This window comes from Monomorium pharaonis, chromosome 7, assembly GCF_013373865.1.
Source record: "Monomorium pharaonis isolate MP-MQ-018 chromosome 7, ASM1337386v2, whole genome shotgun sequence".
Taxonomy (NCBI): domain Eukaryota; kingdom Metazoa; phylum Arthropoda; class Insecta; order Hymenoptera; family Formicidae; genus Monomorium; species Monomorium pharaonis.
The window spans coordinates 2,019,864-2,038,617 of NC_050473.1; the positions used below are offsets into that span (position 1 = coordinate 2,019,864).

The 18,754-nt window shown below is 42.6% G+C and overlaps 1 protein-coding gene across 3 annotated transcripts in view; it reads right to left on the reverse strand.

Annotated features, from left to right (window-relative positions):
• The window catches only part of LOC105836694 (protein kinase C and casein kinase substrate in neurons protein 1), a 54,860-nt gene extending 38,130 nt beyond the window's left edge, over window positions 1-16,730 (reverse strand). For 2 of the 3 annotated variants that reach the window (XM_012680908.3, XM_012680906.3), the window contains exon 1: window positions 16,315-16,730. The gene's annotated coding sequence lies outside the window, so the exon portion shown is untranslated. The remainder of the gene's footprint in view (window positions 1-16,314) is intronic. The other variant, XM_012680909.3, reaches the window with a different exon arrangement.
• Window positions 16,731-18,754: the final 2,024 nt, after the last annotated feature.

The window sequence follows — 18,754 nt, forward strand, 5'->3', positions numbered from 1 at the left end:
GAGTGAGCCGGGAGTAAGCCGGGAGTGAGCCGGGAGTAAGCCGGGAGTGAGCCGGGAGTGAGCGAGGAGTAAGCCAGGAGTGAGCCAGGAGTGAGCCAGGAGTGAGCGAGGAGTGAGCGAGGAGTGAGCCGGGAGTGAGCCGGGAGAGGGCCGGGAGTGAGCCAGGAGTAAGCCGGGAGTAAGCCGGGAGTAAGCCAGGAATGAGCCGGGAGAGGGCCGGGAGTGAGCCGGGAGTAAGCCGGGAGTGAGCCGGGAGTGAGCGAGGAGTAAGCCAGGAGTGAGCCAGGAGTGAGCCAGGAGTGAGCGAGGAGTGAGCGAAGAGTGAGCCGGGAGTGAGCCGGGAGAGGGCCGGGAGTGAGCCGGGAGTAAGCCGGGAGTAAGCCGGGAGTAAGCCGGGAGTAAGCCGGGAGTAAGCCGGGAGTGAGCCGGGAGTGGGCCGGGAGTGAGCCGGGAGTAAGCCGGGAGTGAGCCGGGAGTAAGCCGGGAGTGAGCCGGGAGTGAGCGAGGAGTAAGCCAGGAGTGAGCCAGGAGTGAGCCAGGAGTGAGCGAGGAGTGAGCGAGGAGTGAGCGAGGAGTGAGCCGGGAGTGAGCCGGGAGTGAGCGAGGAGTGAGCGAGGAGTGAGCGAGGAGTGAGCCGGGAGTGAGCCGGGAGAGGGCCGGCAGTGAGCCGGGAGTGAGCCGAGAGTAAGCCGGGAGTAAGCCGGTAGTAAGCCAGGAGTGAGCCGGGAGAGGGCCGGGAGTGAGCCGGGAGTAAGCCGGGAGTAAGCCGGGAGTAAGCCGGGAGTAAGCCGGGAGTGAGCCGGGAGAGGGCCGGGAGTGAGCCGGGAGTGAGCCGGGAGTGAGCGAGGAGTGAGCCGGGAGTGAGCGAGGAGTAAGCCAGGAGTGAGCCAGGAGTGAGCCAGGAGTGAGCCAGGAGTGAGCCAGGAGTGAGCCGGGAGAGGGCCGGGAGTGAGCCGGGAGTAAGCCGGGAGTGAGCCGGGAGTGAGCGAGGAGTAAGCCAGGAGTGAGCCAGGAGTGAGCCAGGAGTGAGCCAGGAGTAAGCCAGGAGTGAGCCAGGAGTAAGCCAGGAGTAAGCCAGGAGTGAGCGAGTGAGTGAGCGAGTGAGTGGGCGAATGAGTGAGTGAGTAAATGAGAGTGAGCGAGCGTAACTAGATGAATATGTAGCTAGGTAGCTCGGTAGCTAGATAGCAGTAAGTATGCAAGTAGGTATCTATGTTGGTTTGTATGTATGTATGTATGTATAATTGAACTTTACATTTTTTTATTCAAAATTGCAGAAGACGTTTGATTAATGTAAACGAAAGATAGAGAAGATCAAATTGCAATTATTATTACTTTTAAAGTGAAAAGTCAAATAGCGCGCGCGCAGCGCGCGTCTGTAATGTTCTAGTAACAATAAAATGTATATTTTATAGCCATTTTACATTTATTCCTCCTTTGTTTTAAACCTCTGTACAATCAACTTTCAGCAAAAAAAATGGGCTTTTTTGTTCTTTTTATTTCCCTTCCTATAATTAGCTTTTTGTGTCAGATAAGACGGACGCCATTAAATACCTGTCAGCATACGTACGACCGGGTTATGGACAGGACTAACGGTTAAGAAAAAGAGAGATGACCCGGCAGAAAAAGAAAGTGCAAAAGCCATTTCTCTTGCAGGGACGTTACCGCGGATACGTGCAGATTTCTCGACGAAAGCAAGAGAGTGCACCTACTCTAAAGTGTAACGCGACGTTGATGGAAACTTAATCTGTAATCGAACCGATCATCGTTGATGCTTGCTATGAATACGAGGGAGCTAGGTAAAGCGATTGCCATTTTAGATCGCTCAATAAAATCTAAATTGACGCATTAAAAATCTGCAGTTTTTCGAGATCTTTGAAAGTCTAGAAGACTTTTTATTATATCGCTACTGAATACGTGTGCTAGAATAAAAAAATTAATATTTTTTTACAAATGTCTATATTTAGAGTACAAAAAGATTTAATGTATATATTTTATCAATGTTGCATAAGCATTATATTTCTAAAGTTGAAAAATTCATATTTATTATATAAATCAGTCATATTCCAAATCAATGACTTCTAAATGTATTTTTCACTACAAAAATCACGTGAAAAGTCTTTTCTTCAGCTTACTCCGATTTATTTTCCAATCTCATTAAACCATTTTTTAAATATATTCAGCCGTTTTTATTAAGTAAAAAAAACCCGGTTTGAAAAGTAGTCTATCTTAAAATCGATTCCTATCAGCAATAAACGCGTTCATAAAAAAAGATTGGCCCGTTAGAGAAAGCCCGTGGTATACTTAATTGCTAATTTCCAGTCGATTTAATCCAAATCGGCGACTTAACATACATTCGCGACTGGCGCGCGTTAATTATTCCCAGAAGACTTATTCTGGCTGATTGCGCCATTTACATTGATTGTGAGATAATCGCACAATGCAAAATGTATGAGTAAAGTTTCTAATCCTCGGAAGCGAAAATATAATATTCTTTAGACCCACGATTATACGAGCTTCTTATGATATGGGTTCCTTCGTTTTTCGCTTTTTCAAAACTCTTGTCTCTGAGACAATACGAGTGGATATCCATTTATACAAGTCAACAAGAGATCAACAATATTGGAAGAGACGATGAAGAACCACTATCTCAAAAACACAACTTTATATTGATCCAACGAAACGACCGAAAGGAAAAAAGTCGCGCGGGTGCGAGAAAGAAAGGAAATAAAACTGCGAATTTGGCGAATCTTTTTCCTCCTCTGCACCTGCAGAGAAATCATTCGTGAACGAAAGTTTCGCGATTTAAAGCGGGTCACGCGACGAAGTTCGCTTTCGAGAGAGTTTACAATAAAAAATCGTATATGCGAGGAGACGTATGCACGATGCGTGCGTGTATCGCATGGCCGCTCGTCATTATGCATGCGACGTTCATCAATATCTTCTGTCAGCGTTAGCAGTCATTCAACGACTCGGGCGCGTGTGTACTACTGCGCCGCGCGTTCCGACTTCGACGGCGAAACGCACGATTATCGGAGGCGCGTGCATGAGGAATCGTTTCGGTTTTCGAACCGCTCGAATACCAAGCATTCAGAGTGGTTTTTAAATGGAGGGAAAAAAAAATCGATATGCTTTGAAGGCGGTACTTTCCCATAGCGAACGTTCGTCGTTCCTCCATGTGTAAAATCTATATTAGATAACTTGGTGATAAACAGTGAAAACGTTCGTGATTTCCACTTTCTTGCTTCGAACGTGCTTTCTCTGGATCTTCAACACGCAAATGATGTGATTAGAGAAAAGGATTTTATGTGTATAAATTCATTATTTATTTTGTAAACATACGTATCTCAATTGGAGCATTGCCATTCAACGAATTCTCAAAAAATCGCAAAAGTCTCTATAGTAAAAGTCTCTATATACAACCATGTAGAAAAATGTATGAAATATTTTTTTTTCTCAATAAAGACTAGACTTTATTTTACGGAAGTAGGAAGTAGGAGGATAACTAGCGGAGGACGTTGCCCGATAGAAAAGCGCATAAGATATCGGAAATAGATCATCTCGTCATGTGCACTCGAACGTCACAGACGTGATCAGAAAATCGATTGACCCGTGCACGGTTGGTATTTATAGGAAGTGAGTTCCTCACTCCGCGTTCTACTTGCTGACACACTTGATCGCTGTCTTCCTGCACTATTAAGAACAGTAACAGAAACTGAATGTTAGTAATATTCGGAAATACCTCTGGTCTTTTATCGATTCGCGTGACGCTGTTACTAAGAATAACATTTAACTGTAACACTCGATGCGATCGCCTCTTTCAGAAAGTCACCACGTCGAAAATCACGCGAGAGTTCTCCCGATAACAAGCTTTCTAGCAGAATTCATTTTTCTTCTTGGTTAGAACTTGCTTAGAATCCATTTGCACATTAAAAAAATTGTATGACTTCAGAATTTAATAGCGCAATTATTAATAGTTCTAAAATATCGTTAACGAATATAAAGTGAAATTCGAGAAGAAGTATACAAATATTGATACTGGATATATACAATCACTTTAAGCCATTAGCGAGTTTTACTCGTGATAATAATTGTAATGAGATACTTCGTTACAATTATTACAACATCAATGACGGCATAAATAAGAATTTATCGCTTATTTAATCTCAAACACGAAAAAAATTCGTATATAATGCGAACAAACTGGATCTCTCGTTCGTTCTTTTTATACGTTCGCATATAAATGTGAACACAAACGTATTTTCAGTTTTGTGTTTATTTCTCTATACAATGACTGTAAATCTTTGTCAAATCAACCCAGAATCTTAATAAATCTATTCAACGCCCAATATTAAACACCTCTGTAATTAACTCTCGACCTGCGATTTCATCAAGTTCTATTTAAAATTGAACGAGGAATAGAGCTTGTTTAAAATATATTCTTGTAATTTAATATATTTGGCAATTAATCCTCAAAAAGACACAATTTTATACCATTCATAAATAAAAATTAATTTTGTTAAGAAAAATTTGTTACATTTATATTTGACAGACAGGGCGTAATGGTCGAGGCACCATTCCATGTATAATGTAACACCGATCCAAGTTTAGAATTCCATGAAGTTCTACAAAAAAGTATTCTCAAACAAAAAAAAACTAGAGTGGGCGACATTAAATGGGATGGGCCTCTCCAAGGGCGGATGATTGTTACGTATTCACCTGCTACCTTGTGCCCTACAAAAGTCTAAAGCAGCGTTTGATATTGATTTCTTTCCCAAGGTTGTCCCTTGAAATATCTCCTTGAGAAAGGAGCATTCGCTAACATCTCGATAAGAGAACGCATTCCTCGACTACGTCGTGCTTGGATTTTAAAGGTATACAAATTTCATGTCAGGCAACTCATTGAGTAATCCAGAGAGAAGAACTCAATGAGTTGTCCGACAAGAAATTTGTGAATCGCGTAATATATTATTCGCGACAAAATTTTCAACTATTTAGTGCTAATTATAAAGGCACTGAATCGACATTGTTAAATTATCCTTTTCATGTAAATCGTATAAATCTTTCGTGATTTTAAATTGTTTAATGCGTAATGCTAAGATTAAATAAAGATTCATCTTTATTTATTAAATTAATTCAATCTAAATCTAAAAGAATGGCAAAGTAAATAATACCGAATATCGTCAGTGCGAGTTTCTACAAATCTGACGTATTTTATTATTATGTATAATATGTATATACATTATGTTTCTATATGTATGTTATACTTCTCCCATTCGCAATCGATTTGCTCTTCAGACAGATTCTGCAAAAGGTCGGATGATATATTTTAGTATATATGTGATTGTTGCCGATAAACACGAGACGTCTCGTTTTCACGATGTTTCTCAGTGTTCCGAAATAGTGAAAGTCATGTTCTCGAGACGCAAGTACTTTTAGGGCGCGATATTGAGGCGCTGAAATTGCTGTAGCGCCATCAAAGGATACACCTTGTACTGATAATAATGGACGAGTATCTACGTAATGGTTGCAATCTAGGTCGTTTGAATCACGATAACATTATGCCGCGCGAAACTGCACGGATGACGCAAAGGTCGACCGCATCATAATTGTGCAAGAAAGGACCAAAGCCGAGATTTAAAAAAAAAGAGACAAAAGAGAGGGAAAAAAAAGTAAAAAATTAAATTTTTCATGAAAGCTACGTCAGAAGCACAAAGAAATTTTTCTGCATACCTTTTATATATAATATATAAATGCCATTGAGAAGAGGACGCGGGGGTCTTTATTAAAAGATCTGCACGGTACATTGCTCAACGAGAAGACTGGATGCGGTGAAAAGTAATTGACGAATGTAGGTCGCCGAGAAGAAACGATGATATGTATATATGTATATCCGTAAAATGCGCGGACAATTTAACCGTGCTATATAGAATGCTTTGGAGGAGACGATTCGAATTACAGAGAGACACGCTGCACACGACATTTCCGATCATACGTCAATTGTCGTCACGAGAAGAAAATGCGTTTAAATGCATTCCTAAAGGTGGAGAAAATGTAAAAAATTGTAATTACGGATGTCTTTACACGTAGAAACTGCAGTCCGCGCGTTGCAATTCTGCCTGTCAAAATATTATTTGTCGATACAAAAGAACATGGGTGTGTGTGCGTAAAAAAAAAAAATAATCTGCCAATTTATTTTCAAATTGCATATCCCATGCTTTCTCCGCGTTAAATAAAAATCGCACGTCAGTAAGGATGCGTTTTACGTAGCGACAGCTCTTCTTTCTTTTACGCCTTGCAACAGTGAGAAGAGTCTCGCGCGTCAACGTCATTTGCGAGTCATTGACTCATCGGTCAATCCGAGAAGATGAACGAACGTTCGCTCGGGGAAGGTCATGCACGGAAATGGAGCGGCTATTAATTAGGTCTTGGGGAGAGGGCGGCGAGGAAAACGTGACTGGCAAGCTCCGGAGAATCGGGGACAAGTTCAATGGGAGCGCCTAAGTGAATCGTAGGAAAAGCGCCGAAGGCGCTCGAAGGTCGGAGGTGAGCGAGAGAACCCGTTAAGCTAAACCCGAAAGCCTTATTATATCCCCGCGAAATCTCCCTAGTTGTTGTCTTACGTACATAGGTAGAGAAACCGTCCGGGTATGATTTTATCTTAGTACATCGCACAATTCACTTTTTCTAGCTCTGTCAAAAGAAAACCAGTTGAATCCATGCAAAAGAAACCTGCGCAAAAGAAACCGCTTCTCCGGCAACAGCGGAAGAGAATTTGCTCTCTCGCCAGTAACGGTATCGCTAATACAGAATTGAAAAATCAAGCTTTCCTGAAAAAATTAAAAAAAAAAAAAAATTCTATCTACCGAGAATGATATAGTAATATTAGATATGAAAAAGTTGAGAAAGTATATATTTCACTCGCAAAATGGCAGACTAATTGTGTGTACATTACAAATTTATTTTCCCGGAAATATCGTGGCATTTACTTATCGCAATCGAGTCTCCTTCCGAATCTCATCGATTTGTTTGGCTCCTCTTCTTTTTAAACCTCGCAAAATAACTCCAATAAAAATATTATTTACTTGTCGTTTTGAAGAGATTTATGTAGCTGTAAGCAGACACTCGTATAAAAGACCGCAAATTGAGATCCTTTTACGGAACCAATGCTCACTTCAATCGAGCGTCTTCTTCCTTACGGTACCTTGTCTCCGTCTAACCGCGAGACATGCTCCCATTCATTTTAGACTCCGCGCTTCGTTGCACTCGATGGATCTTCCATCTACTTTTGCATACACAGTTACATATTACTTGATTCCCTTCAGGATTTCCGCCTCAAAGTTTAATGAAAATTACGTAATTATCACCATACTGATATAGCATTATTGCCCAGCCAATAAAGTGGTCTTTACCGGTGAGACTCGGAAAAGTGCGACAGATAAGTAAGTTATTAATTCACAATGAAACCTATTGTCATCGACGCTTTACGTTTTCAGTGTCTATCATTTATTGGAGTTACATGTAACATGGTTATTCAAAATTTAATTGGGACGTCCGCCGAGTGAACCTCCAACTTGTAAAGCTAACGAGAAATTCCATTACTATTGAAGGAAGAACACATTCTCTGCAACCAAGAGAGTAAATCTCGAGAGATTGAATTAAAACTGCATGCGGTATGTTTGTAAAATCGGAGTACATGCGCACACATAAAAAACATATTTTTAAAAAAGAAAAATGCTTAATCTTTTTTAAAATTTAAATTTTTATGCAATTATCCAATTTCCGATTGTATGTTTAAAATAAGCAAAATTAAAAAAAGGAAAAAGATTCCGTTTTAAAACGGAAAATGATGCAAACGGCGTTATAATTAATTTTATCCATGATTAGAACGATCGGAAGGCCACGGCAGGAAAGGCATGAATTTGAATATTCTTTCTATCGATCTTACCTGGAAATATAAGAGCTGACTGTTTTAGTCTCTAGTACTTTCGTGTATCACGAGGGAGCCCGGCGGCACGCAAAAGCGGAAATGACGAATAACGTTTATGCGTCACGTCCGAAGGTTGCAACGTAAAAGTGTGAGCCAAGGAATCCTTTCACTCGGCCTGCACGATGTAACTTCTTATGTTCGTTACGACGCGGTGGTTTCGCGCTAAACCACGTGCCGCGGTTGCATCGCGCGAGAATCTTCTCGCGTGTATTTCTTTCTGAAGACGATTCTCGATTCATATTCATAGAGTCGCGTCAACTTGTTTGACGTCGCGTTTTCGCGCAGGAACCTATCAATGACCATTGATCGTGAGCGAACGCTTTCGAGATTAGATGATTCCCGGCTGTTGTTTTGTCCTCGAGTTTATCGCACAAAATGTTATTCCAATTTGAGTGTCGGTTCGCGTACGCACTTTAATTAGGTGCAACGATAAGAGAGTGATCGACGTATCGTGGTCAAAGTGGGCCTTGTGAAACGTCTTGAACAATATAGAAACAGAATTTTTTCTGAGTCATTTCGATATCACAATCTTGGATCAATTTCTAAATTTAACATTTCACGATCTTTCAATATTCACTACGTTGATTTAATAAAATAAGAGTTTAAAATAATAAGCATATAGTATTTTTTAATCCAATTGTAATTTGCAGTAGAAAATTAATTAATACTCTTGAAAATATATGTTACAATAGAACTGTCTTCGTATTATCATGTTTGTGATACACGACAGTTTAATATATGATTAGCTTGCAATAATGATTCAGGGATTTTCTATCCGCACGTTGTGACAGAGCAAGACGTGCAATTAGAGAGAAAAACAATAATCATTGCGAGAAACTTTATATTATTAGGCCGTGCGACATATTATTGGAAGAAGATTACGAAATATTCTCTGCACAACGATTTCGATGAGCGGAACGACTTTAGTACTCAACAGTTTAAATAATTAATAAATAACGGCATTCCCGATGCGATTTTTGTGCATTCCCCAACACGATTCGCGTGTGTAATAATTATTTCATAGTGTCTTGTCTCGCGCGCTTTGAAGAGAGAGTGTAATGAATTAGCAGAAGCGACCGACCGGTAGAGAAAATCGAATAGCTATCGCTTGCCGTTCCATTCGGATAACCCACTTTCGACCACCGTTGCAGACCTCCGGGCATGCACGCGGGCATCTCCTAAACGTTGTGTCATCGTCGAGCCTCCGGCTACCGCGTTTTACGCGCGTTTCGCGCGAAATCTCCCGCATAGAATAATTATATAACACGTCTATAACGCAAAATCTTCACTAGGAACGACGTGTCCCAGAACATATTTCCGTACGAAGGAAATACTTCGTGCGTCGATATAAAAAAAAAAAACTCTTTTTATGACATTTCAAGTTTCTCGAGGATTGTTCCGCGAGAATTACTTTAAACGCTTATATTCTACGCGCCTACGCGTTGCGGAGCGCTCCGCCCACCCGTTGCAAATAAGAGCGCATTAGCGATATCATTGCATTCCGATTTATCGAGCTGGCTATCGCGATCGAGTGCATGCTTTGTAAGTTATTAAAGGAGGACGATGCGCGCGTAGGTGCACAGGTCCCTCGGCTTTGCACATCAATGACCGTGGAGGAGAGCCAGAATCAGAGAACGGGGTGCCAAGGCATCGGAAAATTGCGGCACCGTTCGAGAGGCGGCAGTTAACCGGCGACCGACTGCGGGTGCCATTCGCTGGATGCTGCACGTAGCCTCGTTACGGACTACTACACACATACACCGTCTACCACCTGCAAACTATACATCCGCCCGCTTTATTTGCATTCGAGGGCCAACCAGCTCCGAAAATCGCCTCCGGCAACAATCCGACGAAGGACCTCGAAATCGCCGTTTGATTTTCGTAACATTGTGCTTTATTGTATGTACGTAACGTTATATTGAGACGGACACAATGTAAAATCTTTTGAAATTTTCAAGTTTAATTGACGTCGTTTGCAATTAATGACCGATTTATTGTTCCTTAAGACTTCAAGGGTCCCGCCGCTCGGTAAACCCTCGACGACTGTTACACAGATTATCTGGGTTATCGGACTCGTTACCGCTACCGCTATCTCTCTCGCTCTCTCTTTCTCTCGGCGTCCCTTATCTGATTACAAAGCGACACGCGGATAATTCGCGCTCGGCGATAAATCTTCATCGGTTTCGTTGCGCAACCTACCTTGGTGGTCTCGGTGGTGTTTTTGCTGAAAGGAAAAATGGGTTACCGGTAATTGAGTACACGGCACGTGGGAAGGAAGTCGCCGCGGTGTATCGCTGCGTGCATGGCACTGCAGGCTGCTTATTTCGTCGACGTTGCCTTAGAGCTCGCGAAGCGTTCGATTCAATGTGACCAATGGATATACTCGACAGCTTCGCGGGGCATTAATCGGCAAAGTGTGTTTCCGCGTTCCTGACCGTCGCGATTGCGTCGGCCCATTAAGCGGATTTCATCAGGCGTGCATTTATCGTTCAAGAACGAGGGGCGATACTCCACTTTTCTCGCAGGCACGGAGGATATTGCCAATCTCGGAATGATTTCTTAATCTCTCTTTCTCTCTCTCTCTCTGTCTTTCTCTCGCGTCGCCAGGAAATAATTATTTGCCGGCGCACACACGTTGCGTCACGATTTATCGTCGCTTCCTGCTCCCGCGAACGATTGAAATTGCATTAGATTGATCTTTTCTTAATTTTCGCCGCTTTAAGACGACGGCTCTCTAATGATCCTCCCGGGGAGATTGATCGTGGTCAAGTACCTTCATTAGATCGCGCATTAGGCGTACGGGGAGAGAGCGAGTATGAAATATACGTGGCAGCGCCGCCAAATCCGTTCGTTAAGTTGTAATCGCGATAAATTGCAACTCATGTGATACGAAGCGACGCACAAGCGTTTTATCCGGCGTGGCTGGCGGGAGGGGAGAAAATTTACGAGCGAATTTTTCCGCGTGATTTCACTTTACGTATCGCGTTACGTGTACAGCGTGCGCGTGTACGATAAACGGCCGGTGGCCTCGCGTTATATACGAAACTGATTTTTCGGCGCGTCATCGATCATCGGGAAAATGAAAACCGCGCGATCGCGAGAAGCAAGATCGAAGTGTAAACCGACAATAAACCGGGCGGCGGCCTCGAACAACGAAATTCCATTTTGCTGACAAAGTCTTCAAACAAACGCGGCGCGAAACGGCATTGAAATACGAGCTATAAACGTCAATGGATAATACGATTCTACGAATTTAATCTGTCCCGTCTGTTTTTCCACCGATAATCCGATATTTCGGATAATAAAATAAAATAAGCATTCGTAATAAAATTTTGTTAAAACAGTGTCAAGTCAGAGTAGGCTTCCGTTGTCACTCCCATCCCCTCGTGCTTAATTCGCGAGACGCTCTTCGCTCGTGGAACCGAAAATTAATGTGGAAAAAAGAAAGAGGCCGGGAGAGCCTTACCGGAACGCGCAACACGAGTTATCTAAGCCCGCGTGGATTACGCGTAAAGAAACGGATTACGTAGTTTTGCTGGTGAAGAGAACGATGTTTGTTTATACGGCCGGTCACTCCATTCACTGCCGCGCTCCACATAACGTCCTCCCCACGCGGCGTCCTTTTCGTGATTTAATGCACCGCGTCACGCCGACGTGGGCGCAGGTGCAACACACTGCACGCGGGGAGAAAGAGCGAAAAAGGATGCGCGCGACGAGAGGTACACCGGCGTCTCGTCGGAATTCGCAATCGCGCCTGTGATTTTTCTCTCGTTCGCATGCCTCCGAAGAGGAGGCCGGGCGGCCGCCTCGTCGGCGCGTTACACTCTTCATTCCCGTTACGGTATTTACAGGAAGCGGCGTCCGCGTCGCCGTGGAATGCACGCATCACTGGAAAGGCTTTGTGGCGTCCCTCGTCCCGGTCGTCCGGCGCGGTCGCTCGTAGCGTGTGCATCCGTGGCGAAAGTTATCTCCGGTCACAGGTGGACATCTCGCCGGACATCGACGATAAAACGAGCTTCTCGATAGTGGCGGTTTGAAAGACTAGACGCGCGGAAGAGGGAAATGGCAATTTTTTTCGAGATTAAAAGATTTGACCGGAGATTTGCGTCGAAGTCGGAATTAAAATGCGTACTGCACATCCTAAGATAAATGTCCCAAGTGGACATGAGATTGTTAAATTTTTGTAAGAATTAACAATATATAAATTAATCTTAATTAAAATATAATATATTAGTATATAAAAATATAAAAAATTTTTAAATTATCGAAAATAATAAAAATTTGTAAAGCATCTGACTGAATCATTAATATCCGGATAATCTATAACGCTTATCTTCAATGTCCTAAGTATATACTTGTTCTTGATTCATTATCCATAAAAAATACAAAAGATATTCGACAAATACATAACGTTTTTAAAAAAATTTAACATCATATAAACTCTAACCTAGTTATATAACAGAATAATTTTTTTTAACGTTAAAGTTTATAATATTTAAAATAATCTGTCTTTTAAATGTCTTCAAGTTAAACAGATTGTAATTAAATTTTAATATTATAAAAAAATTTTATTTGACTGCTTCGTCAAATTTTCGAATAATTTAGATTGATTTTGTTCGTGCTGTTTCAAACTACGATGTACACGCTTGCAGATATAATCCTCGACGTTGTGACAACGCAGATTCGTGTTGGCACAACGTGTTTGCGAGATTTTGCGTCAACTTGCGAGAGGCTTATCGCGTCCCACCGTATTCCGAGTTAGAATTAGAGGAGGACTCGGTGGCCCTCGCGATGATGAACAGCGTTACATGTTGTTTCCGTCGAGCAATCGGCCACCCTTGGCCTTAGCCTTCCACTCAATTCACTGGCGATATATACCTCACAGAGCATCATGCAATTACGCGCGAGGCGTCAGTGATTACAGAGCTCTGACGTCGTTCAGCCAATAAAACAACGTCGCAGCCGTCGCGTCGTCGTCGCGACCTTTTTAATCATGTGCTTTCGTACACGGCGTGCTGGTTCCTCGTTACGTTCGGTATGTTAACGCGCGAGTTCTTTTTTTCTCCAGATCGAAATTCCTCTCTGATATTAGGAAAATCATACGTTCCCAGGCAATAATTCCGCGCCGGCATTTTAACGGTATAATATCGTTGCAGCTTGGTAGGTAGCCGGGGAAATTATTTATGCACGTTTATCACGATCGCGAGGCGTGCGATCTGCAACATTCCATTCCATTATCAGCCCGTTTGATAAGATCGTAACGAACGAGTTATCGTGTCTCCCGCGCGCAGTTATACGAGTGTTTTTATTGTGTTGTGATTTCGGTGTAACGAACGACGTCTTACGGCGTCGTATCTAGAGGTTTCAGACGAGGAGTTTCGTTTCTCACGTCTTTGCCGATTAAAGCCATTGATATCAGTCATGTAGTCTCGTCAGGGGGTTTTAAATTCCGGAGGATATCTCGCAAGGCAAACATCATCCCGCTTCCCCGCGCGTTTGCCGTTTGATTAAAAAAAAAAAACCTCGATGGAAACAACAGCAAATTCCGATATATTTCGAGTATATAATCGTATATAATCCAATAATGTAGAAGTAATGCAATGTCCTAACAAAATCTCTTCAAGTTTTAAAAACGTTTACGTTTCTCGATGGGCGAGCAAATATAAAGCATCCGTTAAAAGTGAAAAACAACTTTTTTGTTTCCCGCTCGTATGTTTACGACAATCCATTTAATTTCAGCATGCGCAGGTCTTTTTTACGATCGTGAGTTTCCGGAAATTGCGCTTTAAGTTATTCTCCTTTTATATATTCATGTATATTTTCATTTTATCTTTATCCCGTTTCTTTACGAGCTTTAACTCACACCCAATGTAATTCACAATTTACTTTTACAGCGCTTCTCATCTCAGAATGCAACGCGTACGTTTACTCAATTCATATTTCATTGCTGTGCTCCTAGAAGGTTTGATTATAAAAAAAAGATTTTAATAAATGTATTAGAAAAAATAAAAGCCTTTTTTTTTTAATCCACCTTTCAGGTTACCTGTGGCGTTGACTGTTAAAAAATTCGGGCGAGGTACGCGTGGCGCTTAGACGCGTCATCCATGGCGGAAGCGAATCTCTCTCTCTATCTCTCTCTCTCTCTATCTCTCTCTCTCCCTTTCTCACGCGGATGCTGGCGAGGAATGCGATATTCGCGGGCGGCGGGAGAGTACACGGAAAACCTGGAGGTTCGCCAATTAGCGCGACGTCCAAACGAGGAGCCGAGAGGACTTTGCTCCCCCTACGTGGGGTTCCCTGACTTCGACGTCCGCTCCGCGGAGCTGCATTGTCCGAGTCCCCGAGAGGAATGCAAATCGCATTGCGCCGGGAAAACACAGAAGCAAATTAGAAATTTCCGGCCGGCGAAAAAAACTCCGAAACGAAATTACTCCTTACGCTCCCGCCAACTCGCTGTTCCTCCCCCCCCCCCCGTGAGAGATCCTCATATCCATATTCATATCTCGCATTTAGCGCGCGTTTTATCTGCCTCTGAGAATCCAGAACGGCCAAAATTATAACGTTAAACACACTGATGCGAGTAGGGGGCCTAAATTTCCATGCCTCGCGGTACGAACAGTCTCGCCGGCGATCATTCTCTCGGCGATTAACACGAACGAGAGGAGGGAGAGAGGAAGGGTGTATCGTGGAATTGTAATTAACGTGGAACGATGACGATAAATCGACGTGATCGATACATCCCGTGCGGCACGATTGACGTATGTCATATGTATATAATTATTCATATGTGTATCTTATTTTATGTACAGGGTATAAACTCAAATAAGTGTCAAATATTCAAGGTATTCGGCCAACATTTTAAAAAAAGTTCACGAATAGGTCCAGAAATGCTCTGAAAAAGTTTCTAATATGAAACAGTGAAATACTCATGAAAATGGAGCAATCAGTTTCATGTCGAAATATCACCATGAGGTATGAAATATTTCGTCGTAGACACTATTGATTTTTGGATAGCTCTACCTTAGTATATGTAGAATTTTATATGTAGAATAAACTAGACGATGTATATACTGTCAAAAAATATTCTACTAAAAAAAATAAATAGAAAATTGATTTTACCAGCTATTTTCACACACAGCTTTTATCTGAAACTGTTTTTGTCAACCTCTTCAATTGCAAAAAATATATGTTCACTGTTCCATACTATAATAAAATTCTTTAAAAAAAACTAAGCAATTCTAGAGATTCAATTTTTATAAAATATCGGTCTCTAGAACAATTGGCTCGTTTACACACCATATATTTTAATAATACATTGCACACCGTGGATTCTCGGATACACGCTGAGCGGACCGCAACGGATCGCGGATAAATGCGATCTCTTCGATTTGATATTGGGTTCAGGGATCGAGCGGCGAGCCGGCCGCGAAACTATTGACCTTCTCTGCGGAGTTTTCCGCATTCCGCAGTCGCATCCTCAGGGTCAGGTAGTCGCGGGCGTCGCGGCAAAACTTCCACTATCGGGGGCGCTCATGGGGATTTGCTAAACCGTGTGGCGCCTTCGAAATAGGAAGGAGGAAACGAAAGGTACGCGAGGGAAGGAGTGGAGGTGTGCTCTTCACCTGGTGAATTTGCGCGACGAAATTCTGTACAAGTCGCGCGACGTAGAGAAACGGACGAACTCTCGTCGTTGCACAGCAGTGGTAGAAAGGCTGACCGGTAACTGACCCCTAATCACTACTTAAGACAGTCGCGTGAAGTCCTTGAAAACGTCGCGAGAAGGAGCGGGCGAGCGAGCGCGCGGCGGGCTGCTAAACAACAGTAACGCAATTACGATAGCGGCTAATTGTCGTTTGTAGAACGCGGCGGTGTCGTGAGAAATGTCCGACTATTCTTGGCGGCCGTGCTCCGCTCTCGTGGAAATCGGACATTACGCCCATTACATTCCATTCCACGGCAGAAGACGTCACTCGCTCGCGCGCCCTTGTAATCTCGAGGAAAATAGAGAGATTACAGTTCCCAAAATCGCGAGAGCACACCCCGTGCGCGTTGGTTTCCCGGATTTCACGTGCGATTCATGCGTGGCAGCTCTTCCTGGCGCTCTCGATCTGTTTTTGCTAACTCGGCGCGGGAACGATGGTCTACTCCCCTCTCTCCCTTGCTCCTCCCCCTCCTCGGATGAAAACAATTTTTTGCCTGCCAAAGGCGCGCGAGTGACCGTCGACGAGGAGGAGGAGGAGGAGGAGGAGGAAGAGGAAACGCAGCCGGTCAAGAATTTCGCAAATCCGCGCAACTCCGCGGGTTTGACGTTCTGGGTTACTCACCGAAAGCAACTCCTCGGCACGACGGCGACCAATCGGGGAAGAAGAGGGGGGCCTGCTGGTAGTAGACTCTGGTTCTCTCTCTCTCTCTCTCTGCCTGTGTGTGTGGCGGGTATATCCTTCCGTAGAAAATCCGGCGAGAACTAACCCCGCGGCCGTGGTACTCCGCGTATATCCACGTGTGCAGAATGCAATCAGCCACACCGACACACTGGTCAACACACGCGCGGGGTAGAGCACGCGAACGCCGCGTCGCCGGACCCGCTGACACACGTACGACCGCGCGGCGCGTACGATTTCACGGCAATGGAATTTTGTCACGTCGCGCGTTTCCCTCAGCGAACGGTACCGCAGACGTTCATGTTGCTGCACCACGGATGGTTGGTATTGCCATTCCAGCTCTTCCCTCTCTGCGAGCCCTCGCAGCGCCGCGCTCTGGGGCGTGACTTAAGCGCCGTAGAGTTCCGAGTGCCAACGGACGGCCGCGACAGGTTCGCGCGTTCATTGGCTGAAAACGTCGGCCAATCTCGCGTACGTACGCGCGCGATTTGAATTCATTGTGCAATTCATTGGAATTGCTTCTTTTCTTTGAGTTAAATTATTTAAATTAGGCACATTAGCTTATAAAATAATCATTTAACATATAAAAATTCTTTGCGATAGTAAGCAATTTAAAAACTGATAACATTATAAATAAAGTGAGTTGCAATTGGTTTTATCAACTGTCAGTAATTTATCAGCATATATTGTTTATATAATTTATACCAGAGAGCACCAGAAATACGTTGGCGCTGCAAGTCCATATTTAAGAAAAAAAAAAAACTTAAACGATTGCTCCTTTATTGCTCCATCAGAATCCACAATTGCTCCTTTTTTAAAATTAATATTTTTCGAAATATTAACAAAAAACGTAAAATTTTTTATTTTTAATAAAAAATCTATTTATAATAGCTGTATGGAAAAAAGGAAAGTATAAAACGATTGCTCCTTCATTGCTCCATCAGAATCTACAATTGCTTTCCTTTTAAAATCAATATTTTTTTAAATATTAACAAAAAATGTGAAAATTTTTTATTTTTACTAAAAAACATTTATAACAGCTGTATGGAAATAAGTAAAGTATAAAACGATTGCTCCTTAATTGCTCCATCAGAATCTGCAATTGCTCCCCTTTTAAAATTAATATTTTTCTAAATATTTACAAAAAATGGTAAAATTTTTTATTTATAATAAAAAACATATTTATAATAGCTTTGTGCAACTAAATACAGCATAAAACAATTGCTCCTTCATTGCTTCGCATTGCTGTATAATTATTTTCATGATTTATTGCATTTATATTGAAAAATTAACAAATTATTAATTTCACAAGTGACACCGCCGCCACCTATCGGCAGCCTACCGTAACTGCTTCGCTCGGCAACCGATGGCGGAAATATTCAAACGTTATTGTTTATAACATTGACATTTTCTATTGCTTTTGTTGATAGAACGATTGCTCCTCGCTTGCTCTGTAGTGATATTCAATCGCTCCACTCGTATAATTAATTTTCTTTAATATTTTAGCAATAAACTATTCGTTTTCTTAAACAAACGTATTTCCTGCTGTCCCCTGCGAGTAAATTCAACATAAAACGATTGCTCTTTTGTTGCTTAGCGTTGCTCCATGATTACTTTCTACATATGGTTTCTAGTAACAATATAATATATTATGATACAAATGCATATGAAAATGCGTGAAAGTATAAGGATCTTGTTAATCTTTTGCATGGAAAGTCGCAAACTCATGTGGTGCAAAGAATGTTTTACACACACACACACACACACACACACACGGGGGGGGGGGGAGCAAGGGGGGCCTTCGGCCCCCCTCTTGCACCTACCCCGTCAAAGTCGCTAACCCATGTGGACTTTACTCTAAAATGCTCTAGTTTACACCGAGCACTTGGTACGCGTATCAAATAGTAAATAACTAGTGAATGTGTTTAATCATTGGCTGATCAGCTTAAATTCACTACTTGATACGCGTACCAAGTGCTCGGTGTAAACTAGAGCAATGTTTTAAGTTCTAATTGTAAGTAAATTTTTTTTCATGTGAACGAAAATAGTGATTGAATAGGATTCCTCGAAAATCGCATTCGGCCTATTTGATTTTAAGTGCAAACGCTTGTCCGAAACTTTTTCCGACGTCGAAAAAAAGCGAGGCTTCCACCTCGATGCTTCGGGTAATCGCTTCTCGGAAATTGTCGAGGAGACTCTTCCCTTTTCCGCGAAATCGCGTTCGGCCTATTTGATTTTAAGTGCAAACGCTTGTCCAAAGTTTTTTCTGTCATCGAAAAAAAGCGAGGCTTCCGCTTCGATGTTTCGAATAATCGCTTCTCGGAAATCGTCGAGGCTCCGGGATGCTTGTCCGAAGTTTTTTTCGTCGTCAAAAAAAAGCGAG